This window comes from Lycium ferocissimum, chromosome 2 (assembly GCF_029784015.1).
Source record: "Lycium ferocissimum isolate CSIRO_LF1 chromosome 2, AGI_CSIRO_Lferr_CH_V1, whole genome shotgun sequence".
Taxonomy (NCBI): Eukaryota; Viridiplantae; Streptophyta; class Magnoliopsida; order Solanales; family Solanaceae; genus Lycium; species Lycium ferocissimum.
In genome coordinates this window covers 33,363,712-33,369,481 of record NC_081343.1, presented here as the reverse complement: position 1 = coordinate 33,369,481, position 5,770 = coordinate 33,363,712, and the positions used below count along the sequence as shown (strand labels likewise).

At 34.2% G+C, this 5,770-nt stretch overlaps 1 non-coding gene across 1 annotated transcript; it reads left to right on the top strand.

The window, feature by feature from the left end:
- Positions 1 to 3,027: 3,027 nt before the first annotated feature.
- LOC132048437 (U5 spliceosomal RNA) lies at positions 3,028 to 3,139 on the top strand. Its single transcript, XR_009412979.1, has one exon. It is a non-coding gene; the product is annotated as a U5 spliceosomal RNA (small nuclear RNA).
- The last annotated feature ends 2,631 nt before the right edge of the window (positions 3,140 to 5,770 follow it).

Genomic DNA, 5,770 nt, shown 5'->3' with positions numbered 1-5,770 from the left:
CTAACAATTCTAGTTTAAAATTTTCTTAGTAGGTGTTTAGACATGCGATTTCATCTCATGAGATGAAATCAGCGTTTGGACATGAGATTTCATTTCTGATTTCATCTCAGGAGATGAAATACCAAATCATGATTTCAAAAAATATACATGTAAAATTTGATCCAAACGTTTATATTTTGTAAAAAAAAGACCCATAAGTTGGTAGATATATTTACCAATCATATTTATCAACCATAAGTTCGTAGATATATTGTTTGTATCATGTGGGAGGATTATATTAAAGAGTAGTTACATTACTATTCATGTTAAATTTTCCTTTTTATTGAACTAAAGTTTGATCAATTGATGTTGTATTTTTTAGAAAAGCCTTCTAGTAGCGTATTAATTTTATTATGAACTATAATTTACTCATTTGGTAAGATTGTATAAGAATTGGAAAATTTTTGATGGTTTTCACAACTTCTGGGGTTTTTATGTTTATAAAAATACGCAACTTAAGAAATTCAAATTGTATGTCCAAACATGATTTCATCTTATGATTTCATCTCATGAGATGAAATCATGTCCAAACGGCTCCTTAGTTTGATTCAAGTTTGCTGGGATCTGTACAAAGCTTTTTCTTTTCTTCAGTATAATGTAAAAGATTCATATTTCACAGAATTTCAAGGAATGCTCTTAAATTTGTGCAAGCGGTAAACTAGTGAATTCCCATAATTAGTGCCTGGTGTAGTGTTGTGGGTAAGAAGAGGTAGTATGTTTGTCTGAGTGGTTCAATTTTTTCCCAAATCACTTAAGTGAAGTGAACAAAATATGTTTCCTTTACTGATCAGATATTGATAAATACGTTGTTATGATCCCGGCGCATTTACGATTACTACTTAATTTTCCAAGTTTCTCTTTTTAATTCTAAATTTAATTCGTTCTTCACCTTGCTAATATAGCAAGTCGCTAATTGATGTTTAAGACTAAAACGGTTCATATGTAATAACAGTAGCTTCCTTTTTATTCAACGATAGTTAAGAAACTAAACTAATCAATGAGGGCTTGATACGCGAACACTAAAGAGCGAACTGGGGTTAAATAGAATGAAATGAACTGGCTAAACCCAACATACGTTTTCACAAAGTTTAACCACGCGATATCTCAATGAATGTATTGGAATTGGATACGAGAGCCAAACATGGATGTTCTTATTTGGACATCGGGCTACTGAATTTATGTTCTTAACTTCTTGGCGTGGATATTGACAGGAATTGATTGAAAGTTTTAGTATGGGCTCATGAATGCAAAATGACACAGAATTTTGAAGACTAATCTGATGAAACTGTCGGTCCACCTAATTAATTGGCTTTCTATGAAAATAATTAAATAGCACTAGACAAAACTCAATATCTTCTGGACTATCTAAAAGCAGGTTGCTCAACTTATTTTGACCTACGCAAATTGTGTCCTGACTTGTTTATTGCTTATTTCTTCTTAACATGTTGATTTTGTTTTACTCCGCTTATTTTGGCCCATAATTGTGCCACCCGTCCAGTTTTCCCCAATTAGACAGGTAGGTTTTGAGTTCTTACTTGTTACGTAACTCATCGTGGCCCAAAAAAGATGAAAAGCTCCTCCACCTGTGCATTAATAACGAAATAATCTTGAAAATTTCAAAGCTGTAGAAGCCTGTTTTAAATATTTGAAGAAAGAAAATCTAAAGAAAAAGATTTTTATTAGGACATAGTAGCTTTTAATTCTATTCGTCGTGATTAAATTGAAGAAGAAAGAGGGACTTTTATTGCTCCATATCTGGCCACACTTTGCAAGAGATAATGAAAACGTAAGTGTGATTTCATGAAATATCTCGTTTTGCCCCCTTAACCATTGAAGCAATATTTAGATTTGATGCAAGATGCCCCAACCCGCTGCAATTGTATGAGACCAACAAAAATTGAAAGTTACATTCTGAGATCCAAGTCTTAAAGTAAAAGAAATCTAACTTTGATGCATATCAATGAAAAAGTTTAATACCCTTTATTCAGAAGCCATCACTTGGCAGAAATATGTCTCAGTGAATTTACACGGCAATCGCCTCTTGCTATTTGCTTTTTTTTTCTTTGTTTAATATTTTGTGTTCTTAACCTGTTATGTTTTTACTTTTGTTAGTTTAAAGGACTAAAATAACACAATTAGGTTAACTAAAGGTTTAATGTGCATAGTCTTGTAACACAGGGACCAAAACTATAATATTGTTATAACTCAGGGACTAAAAACACAATTTTGCCTTTTGGAATTTCTGAGTACAATTTTTTGTATGTAGAAGATTCTTTGGTTTAAAAAGTTACTCAAGGCACTTCTCCATCCAAAAAAGTTTTTGAATAACTTTAATCAATCATGCCTCAATCCCAATCATTTCTATCTACTTTGCTAATTAAATCCACTTAATCAAACAAAAATTAAATCACTTTTTTGGGTTTTCCATAATTTTAGGATTGGAGCTCATATTCAAGGCCCAGTGGTTTTGACCACTATTTCATGGGGTGAAGTGCCCAAAATAACTCATTTTAAGTAGCTGTTTGGCCATAAAAATTATTCACTTTTTTTCCGGAATTTTTTTTCACTTTTTTACTTTTGGCCATAAATATTTTGAAGTTGTATTCCGGAATACCAAAAACAAGAAAAACTTATTTTTCAAATTTTTTTCACTTTTTTACAACTACATTTCACCAAAAACTACAATTTCAAAAACTATGGCCAAATACAACTCCAACTCCAACTTCAAAAATTCCAAAAAAAAAAATGAATTTATTTTTGGTATATATGGCCAAACGGCACCTAAGACTGCTGTTTAATTCATCTTAATATGGGAAAGAGCTGCTTTTAAAGTCTTGGGCTCGCCCTAAGACAGTCCATACAAAAAGCGCCCATAGTGTATTAATTGTTATACAGTGTGGAACTTTGTCCCACACCGGTTACACGTGAAGAAGCGAGTAGCAAGAACCAGTAGAAAAGAAGCTCATGCACCAAAGAAAAAACTCACGCAGCCACGCGATGAGCACAAAGCGAACTATTGTTTCGCCTTTTACTAAAGAATACCGTGTTGCAATTAGTGGTATACGCTTATTTTTGGAGGGGTTTTTTTTTACTGAGACGTGCCAATGTTGTTTCAATTAGCTTATTTTGGCCCATAATTATGCGACCCGACCTATTTTCCCTAATTAGAATGGTTGGTTTTGAGTTCTTACTTGTTGCTTAACTCATATTGGCCCGACTTATTTTGATGGGCAAAGGGTCAAATATACCCTCCAAGTATGGTTTATAGTTTAAATTTGCCCTCAGTCAAAGTTTGGGATCAAATTTGCCCTCCCTGTTAGGTACTTGGTATATTTACCCTTTTATGGATGGAAGTGTAACTTGGACTCCACAACACAAAAAAATTAGCCACGTAAGCTCCACGTAGACTCCGAAACCCAATTATTTTAACCTATAGCTCGTGACCCGTTTACCCATCATATAAAATAATACAACCCTAGTCCACTTTATTTTAGAAAAGCGAGGGAACGAAAGAGAGAACAAAAAGGCGACTTAGAGTTCTTCATTTTTTCTTAAACCAGATTGTGCCTCACAATTTGGGTATTAGGGTTTTCATTTTTTATTGATTTCAGCCCACATTTTCCTCTCCTACAAGCCTTTCTCTTGGTGAGTTCGTCAATTTTTTGGACTGATTTGTTGTTGATTTTAATTTAGTACTTAGCAGATACCCTTGATTTAATTCATGCTTCATTTTTGTTTATAGAGAAGTTCTTGTGGATATTGACAATGGGAACATGAAGAATACTCCGAAAGTTTCGTAGGCGAATTAAAGTTGTCATTGGATGCGTTTAAGAAGGAAATAGAAGACGTTAAGACCGAAAGAGATAAATTGAAGGAAGAAATAGTTGCGTTGAAGGGTATAAATCAAGCTGAAATGAGCAAAGTTTTGAAGATGCGCGTGGTTCTGATGATTTCATGGGCGTTATTTGTTGGATTCGTTGCGGCGTCGATTATGAAGTGAATATGTATTTCTAGCTTCAGATGAAGTTTGGTGTGTTGTTTATGATTAAGAACTAGTAGCTATGAACTAAATTCATGTTTGTACCTTATTGTGCCATTAAATCTGGTGGTTTAATGAGTTAGTGTAGCTTACCATTTGTGCCATTTTGTGCCCATGTTATGAACCAAGTCCAGTTGGTGAGCCTTTTGGTTTTTGGTGTACCAACTTTAATATTAATGAAGTGTATAATTGTTGGTTTAGTTAACACATTTGCTTCATTTTTGTTAGATGTACATGTATACTTGTACCCATTTCGTTTGGTTCATTAACCACTGTACATTGCTACTTATCTCAAAAGAAAAACTCTTTGTTGGTTTGGTTTCATAGATATTGTTGGTTTGGTTTCAGCTTAAAACTCATAATTGATATGCATTAGGCCAAGATCAATTGGGCACTCAAAGGGGTACAACAGTTCCAAAAGCAACTGAAGGTAACAATCATAGAATTCTGAGCTAAATCAAGAACGAACCCCACAACAAAAATGGTAGTAAATAGCAGCACCAACAAGCAAAAAGAGGTACAGTAAAGATAAGAACTAAAGAATTTTGATTCCCATTCCTCTTCCTTGTCTTCATCTTCTCTGCTCTCACCCTTAGCTGATTCCTTGTAACTGCAGCCTTGTTTTGCCAAGTCAATTTTGGTGGTTGATTGGCTAACTCACACCAGTAGAATCACCAAGGGACCAAGCCCTGAAATGCCTTTCTGTTCTCTCTTTCCTTCCCTCTCTTTTCTAAAATAAAAGGGACTAGGATTGTATTATTTTAATGATGGGTAAACGGGTCACGGCAAAATGGGTTAAAATAATTGGGTTTGAGAGTCTATGTGGAGCCTATGTGGCTAATTTTTTTGTGTTGTGGAGTCTAAATCATACTTCCATCCATAAAAGGGAAAAGGGTCAACTTTACCCTCTAACTATTGTTTATAGTTTAGATTTGCCCTCCGTTAAAGTTTTGGTTCATATTTAACCTTCCCGTTAAGAAACTTGTTACATTTGCCCTTATCACTAACGAATTGCTGATTACGAGCCCTTATCTATCCACGTAGTTTCTTTTATTTTAAATCATACCAATTGAATTTTGCCATGTAATTTTCTTTTTTCAATTAAAAGCATGGAAATTAAATCACTTCTACTAAGACCCATTGTTCATCAAATGCAACAGTTGGTTTAATCTGTTTATGGAAGTCATAAGTAAGTAACGATGGATTTCGAACAATGGGGTTAAGAAGAACTTCTTTGGTACCAAACAAAGTTTGGAAAAACTCAAGGCGTTCATCTAAGCAATGATTGATCCGACAATTAAGCAAATGAGGACGGCAATTAAGGATTTTGGTGAGGTCAGAAGATGGTATACCTAAATCAGTGAGTATTTTGAGCTTTGAGTGAAGATTTTTGAGGTCCATTTTTTCCGAAGATGGGCGTCAATGAAAAATCTTGGAAATGTCGTCATTAGTGCAAGCCTAAATGCCTAAACAATCTGCTAGATAGAGATGTAATGGGTTTGGGTAAAAAATTGGGAAGTAATCATTTTTTTTTAGTAAATTAACCGGTGGCGGTGGATGGCGGTGACAGTGGCGGAGCATAAGAAGGGGAAGTGATGATTTGATGGTGAAGAAGATTAGGTATTGTATTTTTTTTATTGAAAAAGAAAATTATATGACAAAATTCAATTGGTATGGTTTAAAATAAAAAGA